A 24,571-nucleotide genomic window follows, 5' to 3' on the forward strand; every position below is an offset into this window, starting at 1 on the left:
TAAACACTAACTGGCTTGAACGCATTTCTGGAGGGGAATTCAGATTGATTCATTTAAAAGGAAGTCTTTTAACAGGATTAAATCTGTTGTAGCTAATGTTTCGCCAAACGTTTCTCTTCGACTTGAACCCAACAGAATTCTCTTCGTTGTCAAATACTTTCATCGCTGAGAATGATATTCTGTTATTGCGTCGAATGTCTGAAGAGCACGCAATATTCGGCCTGCGATTTCTCTCTTTTCTCGAGCATTCGAATAAGCCTCGTGACACCACAGTGATGAGATGCAAGTTCTGGCTTTAATGCCTTTCCATGGTTGAAAAAGTATTTCAAACTGATTTACTGGTAGATTTACGAGTTGATGTGGCAACTTTCCTCTTCCCGAACTGCCTCTAGTTCTTACGTTTTTTTTTTTCAATGCATATTGAGGTAATCTTGCGGTAATCTCTGACAGTTTTTGTTATTGTCGTGGCTCTCATTCTGCGGAAAGCGTCTCGCAAAATAGTTTTCTGGTAATCTCTCGTGCATTTCTCTGTTTACATACCGCAATCAATGCTAGACTGTGCTGCATAACGCGTGCGCACTCCGCATCATTATCAGAGGAAACAGCAATGTCGAAAAATCAAACTCGAATAAAGTGTTCACTTTTCTCTAATAACGAAAAGGCTTAAAGTAGCTTACGAAAAATAGTGCATTCCTGATTGATCTCTTTACAATCGGCAGAATAAAAGGCCTGCCACAACAGCCTTTTAGGCGTTGGTCTTTCTTCCTGTGGTTCTACTAAAAAAAGTAATTACTTAACTGAGGGTCACCATTAAAAAAGTCAGGAATTAATTCGGCTGATCATGCGCTTAATTTCTTTAAATGAATTAAATGCAGTTGAATGTCATAAAAAAGGTTATTTCGTGATATCCTAAAAGGAATTCACATTTCGGCCTGTTAGAGAAAATAATGCTGTCTTCAATATCGATGGACTTCCTCTCAATCCGTTAATTTTTCTGTTTGTGTTTATTTTTCGCACAGTTTTATTCAGATTGTAGATGCAGTGGAAGACCAAAGGCTACGTGGATCGATACAATACGAAATCAATGGAGGACCTGAATTCAAAGGTCCACACTGTTGGGTTCCTCACAAACAACACGCTAATTTGGATGCTAACAACAATCCAGACTTATTGCGTAGTATTATCGGGGTATCTTTTATAAGCCCAGAAAATACATACGAAGAAATTATTATGTTTATTATTATTTAAAATATACCAAGAGGGATTAAGAACACTCGAGGCAGTTTATATATTTGCAGGGGTATTTATAATAAAATTTCTATTCATCGACTTGACTGCTCTGTTTCTCTGATTAAGTTTAATTTCTTTTTTTTTTTTCGTGTAGAGCATCGAGATCCTGAGCTACATTGGCGGATATCTGGGAATCTGAATTGGGGTGTCTCTGGTTGCGTTTTATGACCTGCTTCTGGATGTCATGCAACAAGCCGCAGCCAGGCGTCGATCTAAAAGGCTTCAGAAACGTAAAACTGTAGCTGCTGCCCAAAGCCGCATCACGGTTGCTTAAGGGACCAGCACTGTTCGTGGTATCAGAATTAAACACTGTGATTATTGTTTTTCTTCTTCTTTATGCATGTCAACAGTAAAATAATTAATGTATTCTATAAAGTAAAATATATTAATGTATTCGAATGTTACCTTCGTCACATAGAATGTGACGAAGGTAACATTCGTCAGGTGTATTAATCAGAGAATAAATTTTAAAAATATTGGAAAACGAATACGCATTCATTATTGATCGTCTTGTTTTTCCGTTTTGTGCATTTTTGCTTCTTTCATTTGCTGTTTTCTGCAAATGCACAAACTCATCGTGTGTGAATTGTGCTTTACGAAAAGAACCTCGCAATGAAGGCAACAAATTAGAAGCGAAAGTTTAATAATTATGGCAATTTCGAACTGTATTTATGCTAGTAAAAACAGCCTAACACACACACACACATTTGTATTACAAATAAAATACACTTTGGTTGCTAATCACCGCTTATTTCTTTGTTAAGAGTGCACATCTATAAAGTGAGGGCTTTCTTCTGACTGCTTTGCCTTTTTTTAAGAATCACCCCCACCTCCAAGTACGAATCGTTTCGTAACACTGCAAAGGGGAAAAAAATCAAGAAATGGGGATATAAAGCTCTTGCGACATCGTTAATTCAATGTACCAAACGAGAAGACTTCTATTCCCACTCGGAGGATTTATCGAAAAGAGTTGCTGCATGGTTAGGGATTGTTGTTTCGTGAACTTTTTTTTTTTAATTAAGTGGATACTGAATCCAGTAGTATTTCAAAGAAAATGTTGCAGAAACTGCCACATTTTCATGTCGAATATAGATAGAAACTATAAAAGTTACTGCGGATCCAAGCGTAAGCAAACCTTTCATTACAGGAGCAACTCGTAGTAAAGGTGGGGTAAGCTCCGATCACTATCCTTAATATTTCCCATAATGTAAACACATCTCCTAGGAGATGTTGTATGTTATCCATTATGGGAGTGTCATTACCAAGACCGGTTTCGACCTTTTTGGGGGTCTCGTCAGTGAGTGCCAGACCCAGATGTAAAAATACTACACCTTTACTACGAGTTTCCCCTGTCATGAAAGGTTTGTTTACGCTTGGATCCGCCCACACGTTTATATTTTCTTTCTATATTCAGCATGAAACTGTTGTAGTTTCTCTATTCGGCTTTGAAATAATGTTGGATTCAACATCCACTTAATTTGAATAATTTTGCATCGCCGAAGTGAAACCTTTTAGTTCTTTATATCGGGTTTTTTTCTATGGTGTGGAACTTCTTTTCTAAAATATTCTTGTATTAAAATAAGTCTATAATGTCCATCTATAATACCTAGAAACCATCATCGCAATCCTGGCCTGATCAGATGAACCAGACACCAACTCACCCTGCCATCTGTGTTGGTGACTTCAACTCTCATCATACCATGCGGGATTATTCCTCTATCAAGTGGGATGGTAAATCAAATACATATAACCTGTATTTGATTTACGATGCCAAGCAGGAATGCGCTCTTCACTCAGCCAGATGGAACAGGACCTACACCCTAGATCTATACATAGTCTCCAAAGACCTTGAAGACCACCCTCTACCAACAACCAGAATCATGCTCAAGAGATTCTCTAATAGTCAGCATTGTCCTACACTAATACAGACAGTTACACCAATGCCAGTCGTCAGTGGAACACCAATCGCTAGATGGAACCTTCGCAGGTCCAACTGGAATGTATATTCAAAAACAAATCGAGCAGACCATTAGAGCAATTCCACCCACTCCTAATTGTTATCTAAGATTTGTTAAACTAATCAAAACTGAATCCAAAGCCTCTATTCCTAGAGGTTACAGAAAACAATACATCCCATGTTGGAGTACGCACAAAAACTGAGACACCGTTAGCCAAATATGAAAAAACTGAAGACCCAACTGTTGCTTAGCAGCTCATAGAAACGCTGGGTAAAAACAGAAGGGAAAGATGGATCTCAACCATCCATGAACTCGATTTCACCACATTTGGCAGAAAAAGCTGGTCACTTCTGAGAAAATTAGGTGGAGCAGAACCAAGAACATACAAAACAATAGAGATAACTTCTGATCAAATGGCTAATCATTTATTGAAAACCTCCAAAATGCTTCCCAGCTCTATCAGGAAAATTACTGTGCAATCTTCCATCAGACAAATCCTGAAGACAGGCCCCGAGCTTCCTGAACTTGCACACCCAGTATCTCGGGAAGAGGTACAGGTAGCCTTAAACCTCACCCAGAATGGCAAGTCTGCAGGAGTGGATGGTATCCTCCCAGAGTTTCTAAAACATCTCGATCAACAAGGTCAAACCTGGCTGGCCGCCATTTTCTCAAACATTATAATGACTGGTAAACTGCCAAATCTGTGGTTGGGGTCTGTCTTATCCCCTTTACTTTTTAACATCTACGTGTATGACTTACCACATACCAGCTCAAGCAAGTACATGTACACTGATGACCTGGCAATCCTACATCAATCTACCTCGTTTGCCAACCTGGGATCAACCTTAAACACAGACCTGAACATCCTTGAAGATGACTTCAAGCAGTGTTACTTGAAGCCAAATCCAACAAAAACTGTGTCAACAGAATTTCACCTGAACAATGCTGAGGCGAATCGACACCTCAACCTTTCCTTCTGTGGAAACCTGGTACAACACGAGCCTCACCCGAAATACCTTGGAGTGAGCCTGAGCAGAAGCTTAACCTATAAAAGGCACATCACCAATCTATTCAACAATATCATTTCAAGGCTTGATGGAACAACCGGGGGTTGTGGTGCAGATGTCCTAAGCTCGTCTGCACTAGCCCTCGCATTCTCTGCAGCAGAATATTGTGTCCCTGTCTGGGAAAGAAATGCACGCGCACACACACTAACATTATCGACACCCAGCTAAACTCTACCATGATCACAATTAGTGGGACAGTTAGAATCACACCTCTCTCTCTCTCTCTCTCCTGGCTGCCTGTCCTATCTAACATTGTTCCACCAAATATACGGCGAAGACAAGCCTCGATTAAAGAATTTATTAAAGCAATAAGCAACTAACTTCTGCCCCTGCACAAGACTCTCATAAATCCACCTAGTCTTCGCCTAAAATCTAGAAAGCCTTTCTGGTCCATGAACGAACTCTCTTCAGCTGCCCTGCCATCAACACCTGATATATGGTGAGGATACTCGTCCAACAATCTCCCAATAAACGGCTTCCTGGTAGAAGATCCCTGTGCTCTGCAGCCTGGTTTTGCTATTCCTAGGAAGATTTGGTCATCTATCAACAGGATCAGAACTAACCAGGGAAGATGTGGTTACCTACTACATAAATGGGGGCTGTTAGACCAACCTTATTGTGATTGTTCTTCCATGGCCCAGATGATTACTCATATTGTGAACGACTGCCCAAGACGCCAATTTCATGGTGGTGGTCTTCAGGACATCCACAAGGCGACTGATGAGCCCTTGGATTAGCTTTCCAGATTGGACATTGACCTATAGATGTTTTGTATTCCCTTTGTCATAAGAATAAATAAATAAATTAAATAATTAAAACAAGTTTCATGGAAAGTTCAATGGAGTGCCTTCTGTCTCCGTGTTATATTTTCACAGCTACTTGGATTCCTTTGTGTTTAAACCTAATTACCACCGCTAATATTTGTCCGTTTAGTTCCAGTTTTCTTAAACTTAGCATAACAATTACGCCACTGGATGGCGCTATTGCGATAGCTTTTTTTTTTTTAGTTTCCTTAAAAAGACTCTTTATTAGGGAAACGTTTTAGGACTTCAAGGACTTTACATCTGAAGGTGAGTTAGCCAGTGTATGATTGTTTGCAAATTCGTGACGCCATTCGGAGATTCGTGCAACTTCTAAAATAACTCTGCGGCCGATTAAAGAGATGACTCGTTTCCCTTCTTGACTTGTTCACTGCTCACAGGTAGCCAAACTGACCGGAGAACACACTTTCAATTAGCAGTTATAAAAGCCTTTGAATTCCAAAATCGAGCGACTTGCGTCAAACCTTTCTCTTCTTTCAATTTACTTTGTGTCAACGATTCATTTCCTACAGACAGCTCTCTCGTGAATATAAGATAAAGCTAAAGCTGTAAAAAAAAAAACGAGGACCTCGGCCAGAGTCGTAATTCACTCTTCGGTCTGCCTTTTGCATTTTCTGTATAAAGCATGGATGCTCCTGAAAGGGATTGTCGGGAGAGGAAATTGCAGAAAATATTATGACTAAAATGTATCGCATACACATCTGTTAGGTTTCCAAATAGAGAGGAGAATCGGAATCGCTGGTTCCTGTCCTTCCAGCTTCGGTTAAGTTGGGTTGAATATCTTCATGCGGTTCAAGTAGAAGTCGATGAGGGTAAAATGTTTTAGGGTAGTCACAAAGCCGAGATGCGTCACATCTAAGTATATATTGGACTTTACTTATCGAGAACGAGGTTTTCAAAGCAGGTAATTACGGCAATCCCTCGATTAATGCGCCCCCGATTAGTGCGTCATTTATTTTCGATACCCAAATTCGATTAGCGCGCCATCTTAGAAATAAATGTTACAGATTTTAAAAACTTTCTATCTGTACATTTTTATGTCTAACTATTTTAAAAAATCACTCACCAGAATGAAATGATTTAGTTACCGATTTGAAACATTTTACAAAGTTATTTTTAATAGCTTACTACACTATTTCCTTGCATGCTATGTTCCAAATTTACCGCCAAAACGTTATGTCGTCTGCTTTACGGAGCATTTTGCTGATCATATCTCGTGCAATCGTTTTCCTTACTTTTTTATTTTAAGTTATTTTTCTGACTTTTAATAATGAGTAAAAGAATTAGTGAACAAAAAAAGGAAGTGTGAAAATGATTCGAAAAGAAATCTGATTGGAAGAAAAACTTGAAATAATGAAGAAAAATGAACAAGGCGAGTCTAGAGAAAGATAGGACAAGAACACGAAAATGGGTGAATCAACTGCTGAATACAACGAGAAAGGTAAGGCTGCTTCAAGGTCATCTTGCATGAACACGATATCAAAGTATTTTAATGATTGAATTAGAGAGAGTTCTTTTTACATGGATCGAAGATTGTAACCAAAACGGATCCCGCTAAACACTGGCCTTATTAAATCATTAGCATTAAGTCTATTTGCAACCTTGAAAGAATGGGCTATCGACGATGGAAAAGAAGAAGAATTCCACATTAGTGCTGGGTGATTTGAGCGTTCACAAAAGAGGAATAGCCTACACAATCTTCTGATCACAGGCGAAGCTGCAAGTGCAGATAAGGAGATATCCGGAGATTTTCAAGAAAATTGTGTAAGAAGGAGACTATTGTGATCAACAAATATTTAATGCCGATGAAACCGGCCTTTCTTTTTGAAAGCGAATGCCTTCCAAGACTTTTCTAGCCAAATCAGAGAAATCTCAGCCTGGTCATAAAGCATCAAATTAGAATGAAATTACTGCCAGCAATATGCGAGCCGTTAGGAAGCACATTCTTCCACGTTATACAAATGATTTTAGAGGCTTTTCAAATGAATCCAAGTTAATTAAATCTCATTCTGGGAAGTTAAGTGATTCCGAGTTGCTAAATTTAGATACACAGCGGGAAGATCCTGAAAAATATGAAGAAAATTTAATCACTGACAAGCCCAAAGAGGTTTCACAGAAACAATTTGAAAATATTTTTCGTACAATCGAAGTTTTTAAGCAGCAATGCTTAGAGGCTGACCCTGATGAAGAGAGAAGCAGTAAAATTTGCAGAAGAGGCAATAGAGCCATACCCTCAGTTGTATGAAAAAAAAAAAAAAAAAAAAAAAAACACAATCCCCAAACTACTTTAGCTGAATTCTTTGTTAAGAATCAGAATAATAAATTTATATTCCGAATGTGTTTTATTGTCTTTCGGCTTCATGGTTTTCCTTTAACTTGGCCCTGAGACATACCCTAATTCTTTAATAAAAAAAAAAATAATGGTCAAAAAAGAAATCTGAGGAACGAATTATACATTTTCCCATAACTTATTATATTCGATTAGTGCGTTTTCGATTAATGTGCCTGTTTTAAAGAATGCATTAAGCGCACTAATCGAGAGATCGCTGTATTCCAAGACCAGATTTATCTCAACAAACAGTATTTGATTTATCTCCTTAATTACGACAAGGTGAGCAAAGAGATAAGATGGCTGCATTTGTCTGCACGTGTCCAAAAATTAAAGAATTTCTTAATTCTTGAAATCCAAACTGATGGAAAAAACACTCGCATTGTGTCTTCCCCTACTCAGAGGCCTTGCTTACACTTTTCCCGAGGTGCTCCGGGGCATCCACTTGATTGGGGTCCTTACATTTGCCTTACTTTTCCGGGGACCTCAGCTAGAGCCTCGTGCACCTGTGCATTAGTACGGCTCTGCCCTTGATTTTTTTCTGGCCTGTACCAGTTGCCCATCGAACTGAAACGCTGAGTTTTGCAGAGAAACTGTTTACGAAATGCGTTTGTCTCCGATGCACTGCCGGTGACATCACAGATATGAGTTCAGATTGATCTGTCAGAACATTAGCGACCAATTTCTCTTCCAAAGTGAAGGCAATTTATTTGAACAAAGGGAAAGTAATTGCGCTGATGGAGAATCACATTAGCATTACAAAGAAATCTTTATTGTCGTAATACGAAGTACGGGATGTTTCCTGTTGAAGTGACGGCGGTTGGCGGAGTCTATTTTATAGATCGTGATACTTCTAATCGATTGTGCGCAATATACTTGTCAAAGTAAAGGAAAACTTTTAGAAGAACTTTGTGATGTTTGTACCTGGCATTTTTACGTATACAATCCCATCAGGCGTAAGCGTAGCCTTTGGTCCACTTTATGCATCGTCCGATACTTCTACTATCCTACTTTTCTTTTACTGTGGGCAAAGGGGTTAAAAGCACGATGAAACTAAGTTAGCAGCATTCACACGGGAGAATAATTTGGCTTTCGGTATTAATCGTGTGATCCGACGCAACTTCGCCGATAAATTCTATCCTTTACGATGCTTTTGCACGCGAGGGATTAATTTGCCTCGAACAACTGGTTTTCTTTTTTTGTAAAGGATACATTTTCTTGGCGGACACTTTAAAACGTTTGTCTACTTTCTCTAGTTCTACCTCTTTCCGAAAATTCAGTTGTTTTCGGAGGAGGTAGAACTGGGAATTCCTATCAGAGCGATCTGTTAGCAGCCTTTTCCGTTTTGAAACTTCCAAGCGGCAAACAGCGTCGACATCAGCGGAAGGTCTCGAGTTTAATTCGGAACTAAAAAGCGTTGAAATCTTCTTTCCAGATGAGTTCTTTCAGGAAAACGGACTTTTCAGAATAATATTAATAGTTAACGGCCACTGACTAAATAATAATTAGTATTGATTAATGTATTCAAATGATACATTCATTGTTTGAAGGAAGCGCAGTCAACTGTTGGGTTGATTTTGGTTCTTTGCAGGATGATTTTAAAGATTGGAAGAGGGGTTAGCAGAGGAGTCGGGATTTGACCTTTAGTGTGAACGGCTTCACGTATATCCGGGGATTCAGTGTGTTTACAGGGATGGAATGGTGTCATGACAGTTATGGCAAATTGGTGTTACTGGCTGGTGGAGTTAGGTGAAACGCTTTTAGCCATATTTGGAAATATGGGGTGGACTTCTTTAAATCCTGATCAACAGATACAAGAGTGTTCCAAACCCGTAAATAGAACGAAAAATAAACAAAAATAAGGAAAACAACTGCTGCCATCTAGTGTGTGCTAATCCAACTAATTCAGTAAGTGTATGAGATATCGTGTGTATTTGTGGTTCCAACTAACTGCGGAAGTAGCCAAGAAGTAAATCCGCTGTTAGCATTTATATATATGGATGAACTGGATATATGGATGAATTGGCAAAGGGCTTTCTTAGGCTGCTCTAGTAACTTGGAAACTACCACGAGTCAGCACAAAATAGTCTGCTAATTTTGACCAATAAAAAATAAGACCAAGAAGAAGCAAGTCTATAACTCTTGATATGGACTCCAATAAGAAAGAATACTAGGTAGAATATTTTATCTATTTATTCGATAGAATTTAATAAATATATCATAGTATACCGTATTGGTACTTTTCCACTAAGAGCGGAATTTTATTTTTGTGCAGTGGGAATCTTGCAAGTTTGGCAATCACTTTTATGTCTTTGCTTCCAAATTCCGGGATTCAATTTAGAAATCCTCTTTGATCTGCCTCGACTGACAATTGTGAAACATTCCAATGCTTGCGACCATCTCAATTCATTTCTAAATTAATACTCTTTTTTTTTTCCCTTTTACGATGTCTTTAGGCCTGCTGTTCTGCTAGCAATTTGGAGTTCATGAATACGAGTCTGTAATTCATGCGCAGTTGAAGTAAAGATAACTATGTCATATCCAAAGCATAAATGGCTTAAATATCTTCCATTTATCTTGAGACATTTCCCTTCCTAATCAAGAAGTTTGAATATTTCTTCTAGGCACGCTACGAATAATTTTGGAGATATTGTGTCGCCCTGTCTTATACCTCTCTGTATTCCCACAGTAGAGATGTTTCCATTGAAATGAATTGCTGCTGTGGCATTGGTGTATGCTGATTTGATGGTCCTGACGTATGGTTCCTCCACTTGTTGGTTTCGTAATCGTGGTCGTTTTAATCCTTTAAGTATTGCACAAGTTTTAAGTGAATCAAAGGCTTTTTAATAGAGAATAAAACCAAGACATAGTCTTAACTGATATTCATTACACCGTTCAATAATCTGCTGTGCACATTGAATAAGGTCCATTGTACTAAAATCCCTTCGAAAGCCTGCCTATTCTTTTGGTTGTGCTATTCCCAGAGTCGCACAAAGTCTATTAGCTAAGACTTTTCTAAACACTTTGTAAACCACTGATAGTAGACTGATAGGTCGGTAGTTCGTCAAGTCTTCTCTCTCATCTGTTTTATGTAACAGAATTAGGGTAGTCTTCTTTCATGTTGTTGGTATAACCATCATTTTTCTTCATCCATAAAGTAAATAGTTTTGCTAATAGTTCGTAGATTATTTCTCCACCTGTTTTTAGAAGTTCAGCTATAACTCCATCCTCACCTGCAGCTTTCCCATTTTGCAAGCTTTGGATGCTCCGCATAACTTCTTCTGGTAGAATCCGTGGTATTTCAGCTATTTCGTAGTTGTCTTCTTCATTTAATTCATCGCCCTGGTATAATATTGAGTAGAATTCTTCAATTCATTTCGCTATTGCATATCTATCTCTGGTGATGGTCCCATCTTGTAGTTTGACTCAACCATCTGTTTGCTGTTCATCAATTGCTGTTTGGCTTTTTTGAGACTATGGTTGTTTTCAATTGTTTGTTGTATGACTCTGCAACTGAATTTCCTTATTTCCTCTATGACATGTTTTCTGATTGTATTGCACAATTTAGTGTATTCAATTTTATTCTGTAGGTTAATTGATTGTTTCATTTCTCTTCGTTTCTTCATAAGCTGTTTAGTTTCTTCGTAGATTTTGTCTTGTTTCTGTTCTGTGGTATCAACTATTTCAACTGAGCATTGTAAAAGGTTTTGGATAATGACGTCATTACTTTCTGCTAGATCAAAATTGTCATCTATAATAAGATGTTTAAATCTATTGTTTACTTCGTGTTGGAATATATCTTTCTTTATGTTCATTTCGTGTACATCTCTGTTTTGCTTTGATTTTTTTTAATGTTTTTCTTCTTTCTTTTCTTTTTTTTTTGGTAGTTTACTTGGATGTTAATGCGTAGCATAGGATGGTCACATCCAATATTGAAGGTCTTTATAACAGAGCAGTCTTGAAAAATGTGTTTCTTATCGCTGAGGATGAAGTCAATTTCACTAGTTTTTCCTTTTGGACTTTTCCATGTCCACTTTCCATGTTTTTTTCTTGAAGAAGGAATTCATGGGGTACACGTTTTCGTTTTCTGCAAATTCTATTAACCTTGCTCCTCCGTCATCTCTCATGCCATATCCAAAATTCCGATTGAGCTTTCATCGAAATGCTCAATACCAATTCTAGCATTAAAGTCTCCCATTACAATTCAGAAATGATGTTTTCCTTTATTGCATATATGAGATAAATCATGATAGAAGGCTTCAATTTCTTCGTCAGTATGACTTATTGTTGGTGCATAGACTTGGATGATCTTAAGAATGTATCTTTTTGAGATTTGAACAACAATACTTGCTATTCGATCAGATACACTGTCAAATTCTATTATGTTGTTCTTCAGTTTTTTTTTTGTTGATCAAGAATCCAACGCCACTGATTCTTTCCTTATCTTGGCCTCTATAATATAATATGCCTCCGTTTTGTAATTGAAGAAGTTTTTCACCATTACGTCTAACTTCTCACAATCCAAGAATGTCCCATTTTAGCTCTTCAGTTAGTTCAGTTAGCCCTGCTTCACTGCTTAGAGTCCTACAGTTTAATGTTCCAAGCTATAGTTTCCAATGGCAGGTTGGTTAATCAGGTTGGTTAATGGCAATGTTTTCACATGGGATCGCTAGCCCCCAAATCACTGATCTACGGCTCTTTATTCAACATATTCACAGCTGCCCTGATATCCAACGGGTGGTAGTCAGAGTTTCCACCCATCCACCACCTAGGAGACGCGCTCGGTAGCCCGTCGGAGCCCCGATTATATATATATATATATATATATATATATATTATTATAATTCATTTTTACTCGGTGGGAAATGTTATTAAAAAGCGTTAATGACTGATACCGAGAGATAAAAAGATGACATGGTATATTTGAAAAGATACTATTAGTTTACTAGTTTCGTTGAATTGATCAACATCTTCAGGTATTACAATCAGAGAAATATATAAAGAATTGCAGAGACTTAAAATTGCATTAACAGAACAAGTACAAAAAGACAGTAGCGTGTTTGAAAACAAAATGCGGGTTTGAGTTCCAAATAAACGTAGACTACGCGCTGTCGCGAGTGCGTCAATACAAAAAATTTTGGTATCGTTATATTGATGATAATTTCCTCATATGGGAAGATGGTGTCAACAACCTCAATTTATTTTTAGACCATCTAAACAAGCGTCATGAAAAAATCTCTTTTACCATCGAACTGAAATCCGATGACTGCCTCCCCTTTCTAGCTCTGAAACTTACCAGATGTGCTGAGAGTAATAAAATCTCAATTTTTAGAAAGCCTACTCGTACTGATAGATATTTTCATACTTCCTCCCATCACTACCCCCACAAAAATTTGGTATTATGCCCACCTTAGCTCACCGAGCCAAATCTTTACTTACAGAAGAAGCAGAAATTGAAAATGAACTCCTTTTTCTTAAAAAAAAAACTTTTAATAATAATGATTTCTCTCCTAAGAAAATTGACAACTTTCTTTCCCCCAGTTACTCAACTACTTCTGAAGTTCCCTCTCCCACCAGGGCCTTCATCTCTTTGCCTTACATCAGCCATCTTTCACTAAAACTGGCAAAACTTCTCAAGAAATTTAACTTCAGCACTTGCTTCACTACGCTCCCAAAACTTCGCTCAATACTTAGCAAACCTAAAGAGAAACATCTTTCAATTCAGTTTCCAGGAGTGTACAAGATTTTATGAGATTTTGGAAAGCCATACTATGGCCAGACTGCTAAATCCATCCTTCTACGTTTGGAAGAACACCGTAGAGATATCTCCTACAACAGGACTAGAGCCTGCGCTCTCTCTAGCCATGTTCGCTTCTCAGTTAACTCAGAAGAAGGCCGCCAACACATTGTGAACTGGACTCAAACTTCTAACATCCATGAGTGCTATGGTGAACTCGAGAGAAAGATTCTACAGAATCTTTCTCTCGAATCTACAGAAATTTCTCTAGATTCCTCTCATGTCAACAACAGCCTAAGTTTCAACCTCTCTGACGAACACGTTGCCTCTGTTCAGTATTAATGCACTCGCGACAGCGCGTAGTCTACGTTTATTTGGAACTCAAACTCTCATTTTGTTTTCAAACACGCTACTGTCTTTTTGTACTTGTTCTGTTAATGCAATTTGAAGTCTCTGTAATTTTTTATATATTTCTTTGATTGTGATACCTGAAGATGTTGATCAATTCAACGAAACTAGTCGTATCTTTGCAAATATATCATGTCATCTTTTTATCTCTTGGTATCAGTCATTAAAACTTTTTCATATATATTTATTTATATTTCCATACATATATATTTGTATTTTTTTTATTCTCTAGATAGCCAGAAATCTATCATCCGCATCATCATGTTGGGTGACGAGGGTGATGAAATTTATCTCCTACCTAAAGCTTTGGTAATGTAAATTATAAATTTCAGGACATACTTCAAAATCAGTTACCAACTTTACCAAAGTAGGATCTCGTGGTGTGTATTCCTCCCTTTGCAATTGGGTTGCGGTTTCCTCTGTACTCGTTTCCCCCGTGTTATTGTGAATGTTTTCCTCTCTCCAAATTTCCTGTGAGTGTCTTACAACTCCAAACCTATCATGCTGTCCAATGCTGTTCCCATCTGCGCTACTCCTTAAATCTTATCCAAAGTTTTCCTGGTGACAGTGCATCATCATCGTCATCGTCTTTCTCATCATCGATGATAAGCAGTTCTTTAGGCAGTTTTATATTTATGTTCTTCACTTACATAAACCGGTAGCCTCTTCTAGCTTAAATTCATCGGTTCCATAACGTTCTTTGTCTGAAAAGCGCTTGCCCTTTCATATTTTGCTTAACTCGTAACGTGTACAAAGCCCACATTTGCTCTTCCTGTCCAAACAAGGACAGGAAGAGCTGAGAGTCTAAAGTTAATCAATTATCCTTATTTCACTTCAACAACTTTTCCTCAAGATGATCAGATCTTCTATCTCTCTCTCTCTCTCTCTCTCTCTCTCTCTCTCTCTCTGTCATACACCTTTTATACCTATTTCTATGGTGGCTGTTTTAACTAACTAGCTTCCATATTATTCCGGGAGAAACAGCTGGTGTTTACCTTGTAGGCCTCAACCATTTCTGTATCCCTCATAAGAAAGTGAAGGACGATCCCAAACCCTCCGAATTCAGTCCTCCTGTTTCCTTCTGTACTTCTGTTCTCTGGAATAATGTTGATCCTACACTATTTCCAAAGGACTACCATCGCTGGTAGTTTAATGAAATCATGAAGCCATATTTTCTCTGTTTTGCATGCTAAAATGCCTTTGAACCTGCCTCAGCCCTTCAGTCACTTAATCTGAATCCTCTTGAGAATGTTTGCTAAGGGGTGAAATGAAATGTTAACAAAGCGTGGAGCTTTGTTAACATTTTATCAGAATCGGATGCGCGAATTTTATAAGAGAGTAGCAATTTACCATTTGTATCTGGAAGTGTTTCACAAATCTTATCGCAGAGTCAGTGTTCCGAAATTTTCAATCTGTTCTGAAGGCCCGCACTAGTCGCCTTACGAACAGATATTAGCTTAACGTCTCATAAACTGACCAACTAGCTGAGTAGAATCATCGACAATTAATAGTTTGTATGTGAATTAAGAGATGGCGCCACAAGTAGATTCGAACGCTGTGCTGTTTGATGATGTGCGCTTTCAGTTCAAGCTGAGAAAGGGCGTTCTAGAAGTTCAGCGAAATTTTGAGCTGTATTAGTAGTACGTACTGTGATCATATTCCTTGAAATGTCCCCAAATGTATGTATGTAAAACGCAGAGAACACTGCTACTCGTGCACTGCCTCATTTGACCTTTTCGTGTATCCTTTACGAGCAACCGCCTCTTCAAATTCATGAAAACGCCTCGCGTTTGAAAAAGAAAACAATCTGAAAAGCACGAAGTGGGCCGCAGTTTAAAGCAGAGAGCTTAGTGACATCGTTTTAAAAATAAGCCGATTGGCTGTAGCAGTTGGTGTGGTAAAGCTCGAATTTCAGATCCGCCTTTGTATTCCCAACAATTCAGCCGACCTAACTACAGAACGCGTCAGCTATTCAAAATGAAGATCATCAGCCCACTGAGGGCGCTTTTGTACCGTTGGTGGACTGAAGATTTTTTTAATTTATTTATTTTCAAATTTATTAAGACAGATGAAGTACCGCAAGTGATAATATTCAGACTCATGGTTAAAGAAGGGGGGGGGGTAATATCACAGAACGAAAAAGGAAACAGACTAAAAGTAACTGTATATTGTTTGCTACCAAGGGCCGTAGTCATACGGATTACTTGAAAATTATATAAAGGCACGAGGTGCCGTCACCACATAACCAAATGCCTGTGTAAGGCCATTTTACTTGAGAGCATACAGCATGTACTGGACACAGAACGTAACAGCTATCGTAACTCTTATAATATGCTTTAAAAGAAAGGTCAACATTATTTAATCCCACGAGGTAGTCTCCCAATCTTTTTCTGAAAGCACATTCTGCGGTTCCTCACTTTATTTCGTTAGGCAGTTTATGGCTGCTGCTGCTTGTTATTCAAAGGATTTCTGAAACATTTGTTGGTCTCAGGAATTACCAACAAGTTCCAGCCACAGCCTCATCCACAGTGAACGTTATAGAGAGAAATGGCTGCATTTCTTCTTACATGTAATATGAGACTATGACGAAGAATTTCTGTTATGGCGAAATATTAGATCGGCAAACATGTCACTATTTGAATATGTGAAGAAATCATAGTGAGTTTGGATCTGCTGCGTTTCTTATTCTATTGCACAAAATAGACTCGTCTAAGATATTATTCAATTTTGTATGCGTATCAAAGGAAGCAGATCGCAGTAGTAATCTTCACGCCCAACAGGTGATATCGTACTAGTGAAGAATTCACCCATGAATAGTGTAAACATCTTAAAATGCTGCATTTGCAATTTGTAATATAATAACGTAATAATGTTAATAATTTAATATCCTGTTCATTATGCACCGACCTCATTTGTTAAAAGTCAGATATGAGAATTCCATCTCGTCTTGCTCCAGTTGGAGGTCAAAATACTTGACCTTTTTTCTTTCTTTTTTTTTTACTAAACTTTTCTTCTTCTTCCTTTTTACGTATTACGCCTAGTGGCGTGTTACAGAGCTGTTCTTAGCCCTTTTAGACCATACATGTCCCGAGGATAAAGGGGTTAGTTCTGTCCCTCCCGGTGTGCCCATGTCTGTAGATGGGTGTGTTCACGGGGCTGGTTTGCCTGATCGGGGAGACGAAAAACCCGACTTTCTGGGTGAAAAAACTCTCTACCCCGGTATGAGACGGGCTAACTCATCTTTAGTCGAAAGAGACCAGACAAAGGTTCCTCAGGTCGCTGACGGGAATCGAACCCAGATCTTTCCGACCAAAGGGTTTCGTGTATACTGCCTGAGCTTCGGAGGCTCTTAGACTAAACTGCTGTTACAATACTGAATACCAGCAGAGATTCGATTTCGAACTATTTTACAGTTCGATTGTGATTTAGCTTATCTGTTAAGGTGAACTATACATAGTTCTATGGGAATAATTTTAAGACCATTATTGCTAAACCACTTATTTAGTTTCAGCATGTCATGGATGCTCCAATTTTCTAATTCCTTAAGGGTCGTTTCAGCATATCCGAGTATTAATGCCCCCGAGTCATCAGCGAACGATATCAGTTTGAACTCACATGAATCACTAACACATTAAAAATAGGATGGGTCCCAGCACCGGACCATGCGGGACTCCGTATTTTATTAATGTTCTTGTGCTGTCTTAGAAGCGACCTATATATCGTAACGACTGTCCAGACAACTAAGGATACAGTATTTTGTTTATTTAGTTTCCATAAGATTATGCTGAGAAAATCCCTCCTAAGAAGGAATAACTTCGAAGAAATATTCGGAATCTGCACTGCTCTCAATCCGTCCCTAGCTCAGAGGGATGAAAGACTTGAAAGAGATGCGTGGGCATCGAATATTCAAATGATTTGCTACCTTCAAACTTAGACTGCATACTATGCTGTTCCCCTTGGCTCCACTTAAAAATGTTGTATCGGTGTTAATGCATTGTGCCCTCCGGGGTACCGCGATCTGTTCTTTTGTTTTGCACAGTCGCATTGTATTATTCTCAAAGTTGAATTTAGCAAAAGATGAAATAACTAATCACACACACAGATCTTCCATGCCACGAAGCGATCCCTTCCGGGAATATTTCGAAAATGAATTCTGCAAGGAACGATATGTTCAACATGCCATCTCCCATGTGGAAATGACATGTTGAACATATCTGAGGGATTTTATTATTATTATTATTTATTTGTACATAGCTACTTCTTAATAACAAGTTCGCTTTAGTTGATCATGATAAATGTTTATACCGCATACGTATCTCTGAGTGTTGCTTTAATCCCGCTTGTAGCGTAAAGAGTGGTGCATGTCGAAATATTAATTTAATTTTAAGCAAAGGTAAACATTTGCTGTTCAAGAGCAAAAATCCGACCTCTTGATGAAACTCGGTCGGTAAAAAAACAGCATACCGAGTGACTGAATCCCGCTTACATTGTATTAAAATGTGCACGTGCAGAGCCATTTATTAATAAATGAATTCGATTCTAAATCGCAGCGCAGTCGAAAATATTTTGGAAATTTTCCAATGAGCAGGAGACTGAGTTCAGCCTTCGCATTTTATTCAAGCTAGAAAAAACAAAGTTCTGTCGAGATAAAATTTGTAATCAGTTGAGCAGTAAATAAAAATTAAATACATTACAATGAGTAGATATTTGTCTTTAAATACACTGGATTCGATGCAGTTTTATCTTAACATGACGTTTCTTGAGGCGTCTTGCGGTGTCCTTTTCACGCACAGTGGAATGTTGTGCCGCTTTCCCGATTGTTACAAAGATGTGCTGGTGATTGGTGTGGTGCATTCTGAGAATTGGGGGAGTTTTTCCTTGTTGCTTGTCTCCTTATCTAGCGGGGAATCACCGCCTCCCTCCTCGTTCCCTTCTCGATCGATACCACTTTGGTGCGTCCTGCAGAATCATCAGGATGAGGTCGTACAAGCTGACGAGAGATATTCCGATCCAGATTCCGATATCCGCCAAGGTAGCTGAAGATCTCGTTGCTCTGCTGAAAAAGAAGATTAAAAAGAAATTTGAGAAATCATGGCGCGAACATCGACATAGAATCACAACCGGATTAGGCAACAACTAATTCAGAAGCACTCAAAGATCGCTCTCGTTAATCACCACGGCTTTCCGGAAACACCCAAGTTTACAAAAAACGCTCACAAGAAAGGATCATCCGAAGAACTTTTTAATCATGAAATGGCACGTCGTGATCATTTGAGAGGTTGTACACAAACGAACTCCTCAGAATTGTTATGCATCCACTTTCCTATTGGAAAAATCGTCATTCGGATTGAGATGATCTCTCTTAGATTCAAACTGCAATTATATTTTACCGATATGCGCTGTTTGTGTTGAATCGAATGAAATGCATCTAAGATTTAATTGGATTGCGACTAAGGCGTACTTTCCTTCACGTAATGGGCGATGCGGTCATAATTACACATTTACGGAAATCGAGTATTAATCTTGAAACCACCACAAGAAATCTCCGGTGGACACGGTTTCAAGTAGTCTCGCCTTAGCCGAATGGAGAATTCAAGCTTCCGCAGTTAAGTGGCTTGGCCGCTTCTTACCTAAACGTTTCACAAAGTATATCGAGTTGAAATTAAGTGTTTTGAACTTTGATTTCCGAACATTCATCAACAGAAGCTACACAGTTAGTTGTGTGGCTGCATTGTTCTTCTTCTGAAATGAAGCTAATCCGATTATTTTCGCCACTCGAAAGCGATTGATTAGCGTAACACCGGCATGCGACGCCTGACTGCAGCGAAAATATCTTCTGCAGCGCAATGAATATGACCCCACAACCCGCAGTTGAATGTTCAAGAGAAACCAGTCCGGCGTCAACAATTTGAAGGCGGGGATGATAACAACTCCGGAGTTCTTTAGTTTGGCAAGATTAAGTCAATTTTATGAGTGAGTGAGTGCAAGATTCCTCTTACATCAATCTTCGGGGAATAATTGTAAGAACTGCTTTCCAGAGAATCCAGCACCAGAGTGACATTTGCTGTGCGGCATCTGAAAACACAAAGAAATTAATAAAACCAAATGAAATGAAAAAATCAGAGGATCGCTTTGGTTCGAAGTATCAAAAACTCGTTTGCGAATCGTCATAAAAAGCAACTCATGCGATGCAATATGATGTCGTTGCCAATCGCGTGCATTCAACGAGACTCGTCCAAGTGCTGCCCGAACAAGCTAAACAGTGCTCGACACTACGGACTGGGTCTAAAAGCAAACGAACTGTCTTTTTGAAAACTTGAAAATTTCCTTACTGTTTGAATCGGTACCTTTTAGCAAGGCTTGTAACTCTGGAAAAATTTTTCCAATAGTAACTCTTGTTACTATTGGAAAAATCGTCATTCGGATTCAGATGATCTCTCTTAGATTCAAACTGCAATTATATTTTACCGATATGCGCTGTTTGTGTTGAATCGAATGAAATGCATCTAAGATTTAATTGGATTGCGACTAAGGCGTCAATAAAATTCAAATATGCAGTTTAATATTTAGTACTGTATTAATATTTAATATAAAAAAGAACTGTATATAAATATGTACTAATGCTAATAAATGCAGAAACAAAAGAATGCAGTAACGACTTAAAAAACAGTTAAACAAATTGGAGAGCACCGTGACATCAAACGCATAAAGCGTGCAGACTTAGTCATGGTTATTAAATCGTGTTTTATAATTTTTCGAGTAATTTAATTCTGCTGAACTTAATGAATTTAATAGGTTTTTCCAAATGGCTTTTGAAATTATTCTCTGGTTTCTATTGAGGTTATTTCCTGTCCGTAGGACTACTGCGGCTTCTTTAAAGGTTCTACATCTGTAATTCTCTTCGATATATGGCACGGAGCTGTTGTCCCAATCTATTGGATGGTTTGAAGTTGAGAAATGATGCGCTAACCCTGATGTATCAGTTCTATTATGCTTGACATCTCCGACATGTTCCTTCTTTCGGATTGCTAGGCTTCGTGAAGTTTGGCCGATGTAAGTCAGTCCACACGTATATTTGCTATTTCTGTTGATTAAACATATCATAAAAATGAAAAACAAGTCTGTCAAGTGTGCACTTATTCGGAACATGCCGTTTCTATTTCTTATTTCTTTCTTTTTTCTTTGCATGTCTGTGTGCGTGCGTGTACGCTTTTGTTTCTGCTGAATAAAACCTGCCCCCCCTTCCATTTTCTGGGAGGGGGTGCTACAACGACCATATACAAGTATTGGCCATTGCTGACGAGAGTACACTCGATTCCACTTCTTCATTTCGTAAATATTTCGCTGCTCAAATAATCCAAGCTTGCATGTCATCCACAACCATCGTCACCTTACCCACCCACCTCGTTTGTTATCTTCAGGGATGATAATACTGAACTTCAGCACTACAAGAACACAGCCTTGCTCTCTCTCTCTCTCCCTCTCTCTCTTTCAACTTCCACTTACATTTCACATTTCTTCCGCATTCTTTTCTCGGGCTGACTTAAACCATCCCTTCCCGTCACAACTGCAATACTTGATGAAGGGCAATCTTTTTTAACCCTGTTGTCACGGGCGTCCGAAAAAAAAAACTTCCAGAGGAAGGCAAAGCTTGGAGACAAATAATTACATCGATAAATTTTTATTTAATTATTTATTATTATTATTTTTCCACAAGTAGATCCCAGTAGGGCAACTGCCTCGTTCCCCCCACCTTGCGGACGCCCATGCTTATTGTTATCACTTTGTGAAGATTAGGTTCTTCGCCACGTGCAGACCCAGAAACTGTGGAAGGGTGGAGAAGCAACCCCGTTCATAATTCCAAGGCATTTGATCGGCTCGGACATTCCGTTGCCATCATCTGCTCTGACTGCTGCATTTTGTGATTGGATCGCCATTTTTCGATCTGTGACTTGCTTCATGCCAAATGAAATCGTTTTTTCACTTCATATTTCTCAGCCTACGCTGCATTACTACCAAGAACGAAGATGTTCTTGTGAGGGTCAATGTATGAAAACATAATCTTCTCATATTCCGTAAGAAACTTAAGAGGCAACAACTGCCTTCTTATTTCCATTGAAGACAATCTGCAAATTCCAAATTGTAATGCATTTGGGATTTGTAAACAAGAGAATAAATAAACAAGAGAATGAGGGTGGTTAACAGAAACTTACAAACTTCTGAAAGGCTCAATCAGAATATCATTAAATGGACGTTTTCCTTTTATGGAGGGTGCAGGAAGGAGGAAAGGGCCTCCTTCTAAACTGAAAATGAAGGCCGTGAGGAAAGGGGCGCGTGAGCCGAGTTTTCTCTCATCGAGTGGCGCGTGAGTGGAATGGATTGCCGTTGGATGTGATGAATGCAAATCGTGCGAAGGAATTCGAGAAAAGGCAGGACGGGTGGTTAATGAATGTTTTTGTAATTGTTTTGAAACGTCCAACAAATTGTTGTCTCATTAAGACAAATTGTTGTCTCATCATATATATATATATATATATATATGGGGCGAATGTTTCGTATGTGCTAGGTGTGTGGTGTTCATCCAGGAAATATCAGTGTCACCAATATTATATTTTTGCATTTATTCCCGTCAAAGACTCCCCCAGTTGTTTGCAGACTTCGCGCGATTCCTAAAATTGAACGCAATGTACTGTACTTATGCTTCATTGTCCTCTTCACGAGGGTAATGAAGAATTAGTGCTTCATGAAGAAGGCGCTTTTCGCCCCCTACACATTGCGTCACATTCGTGCTAATAGCCCGGGTGTGCTTTCAAAATGCATACATTTTGAAAGTACACCTTTGAGCCATCCGGAAAGATGTAAAGAGGGCGCAGCGTGTCAAATTCTTAGCGTTGCATGATTTTTAAACCGCTGAGAGGATGTGACTAGGTGAGCTTAAATTTTGAGCTCCTCAGCACCTAGCGGCTGTGATTGGTTATTGTGTCAACCAATCCAATTGAATGTTGTCATGAGTTGAGGGATTACTATATCCGATGGCTTTATTACAAACAGCTGTTACACATGTTTTCGGGAACTGTAAATTTGAAAGTGGATGCGAGGAGAAAAATGCTGATTGCTTTTTCTTTTGCATGTGCTGTATAGCATCTGTTGAGGTTGCAAAGTTTTTAACGGTATAGAGACATTTTTATTCTAGTTTTCGGAAACAAACAGTAAAAAATATCTATTCCTGAATAAAAACGAATATCAGTGTATTATAGGACGTTGTTGGTCTACAACAAAATACTAGCATATGTGAGATTGATAAGACAGAAGAACTGCTGATACTAAAAAATAAAAAATAAAAATAAATAAATAAATGTGAATTTAGGATTCCCTAAAGTGTGGATAATTCCGATAATGATCGGATGTTATGTATACTGAGTTTCAGTAAACAAAATAAAATTCTTGGAAAACTGAACGAAATATGCACAAACCAGAGAAATACACGTAGCATGTGCAAAACATTTTACGAGATGATTTGCTGCTCCATCAAACCATATTTATTCCTGCAATACTTTCTCTCTCTCTCTCTCTCTCTCTCTCTCTCTCGTATATGTTATTTTTTTAATTATGCCATCATAAATCCACTTGTTCATGTTTGAATTTATGGGATCGTGCTATTCACTCTACCAAGCAACTTATAGGACACACATATCAGAAATGATAATTATTGGTTATTATTTACCATTAATGAAAGTGTTTCTACTCACACTCATTCCTTCCTAATCTCACATGTCTCATAAATGATGGTTCACATATTTTCAACTTTGAGTATTTCAAATATACCAATCAAATGTAGCATTCTCCTCCATTGTTGTTTTCTAATAAATCCTAAAACGGACTGTTCCCCCCACTCTACGCAGAAGTATTCAAAGTTATCCTGCAATTAATTGCATTGGACCAATTAAGATGAGTGCTGATGTGCTATGCCCTCTCAAAACTTTCATACATCGATAAAATAATGCAATCCCACGGGTCATGGGCGCCCGCAGGGAGGGGCACTTCGCCTCTGGGATCGATTAAAAAATTCCACAAATTATAATCGTAAAATTGATTGAGATATGTAATCTTACACCCTGGACCCTGGGAACGCTTTGTCTGTCTTCAAATTTTATTATGGCTTGGCCTGTTGCGGGGTAGCCATAGAACTCGTGTTTTATTGCAGTAATAAAAACGTATTCCTATTTTTGGTTCATCTTTTTCTGATTTGCGAACAGTGACCGGTTAGTTTTCCCTCTATGTCTCGTGAGTCATCGAGTGAAGTGTAAATTGTAAATTTATGCTGAAACAAATTTGAACAAAAAAATACATTTTTAAAAGGTAAGTTTATGTAATTTAATATTATTTTACTTGTTAATTTTATGATTTTTTTCCTTTTAAACTAAAATAATTTAATTTAGGATTAATTAATTAGTTGATTTTTAATAAAATATGCCGTTCAATTTTTTTATATATGAAATTGCGCTAAAAACTATTAATGCTGAATACCTTTTTTTCCCCATGAATTAAAGATCATTAAAATCGATGCAAAATGAAAATAATGTATTTATAGTTTACGTCGAGAAATAATTACATGACATGACATGACAGCACATGACAGCTAACATGACGGCACACCCAACCGAAATGATCATGCAACGCAACTGATATATATATATATATATATATATATATATATATATATATATATATATATATATATATATATATATATATATATATATATATATATATATATATATAAGTACTTTCTGATTTTAAGTATAAGTCAAATTATTATTAATTTCATAACTTTTTATTTCTACCTTATGATTTTCATTCACTCAGATATGCTGCATAAAAATGAAACGAATAAATATGATTATTACAAACAAAAATTATTGATTTTACATTGTCATTTTAATTTAATCAAATTATACTTT

Source organism: Typopeltis vanoorti, chromosome 21 (assembly GCF_054136105.1).
Source record: "Typopeltis vanoorti isolate ZY-2024b chromosome 21, IOZ_Tvanoo_1.0, whole genome shotgun sequence".
NCBI classification, from domain to species: Eukaryota; Metazoa; Arthropoda; class Arachnida; order Uropygi; family Thelyphonidae; genus Typopeltis; species Typopeltis vanoorti.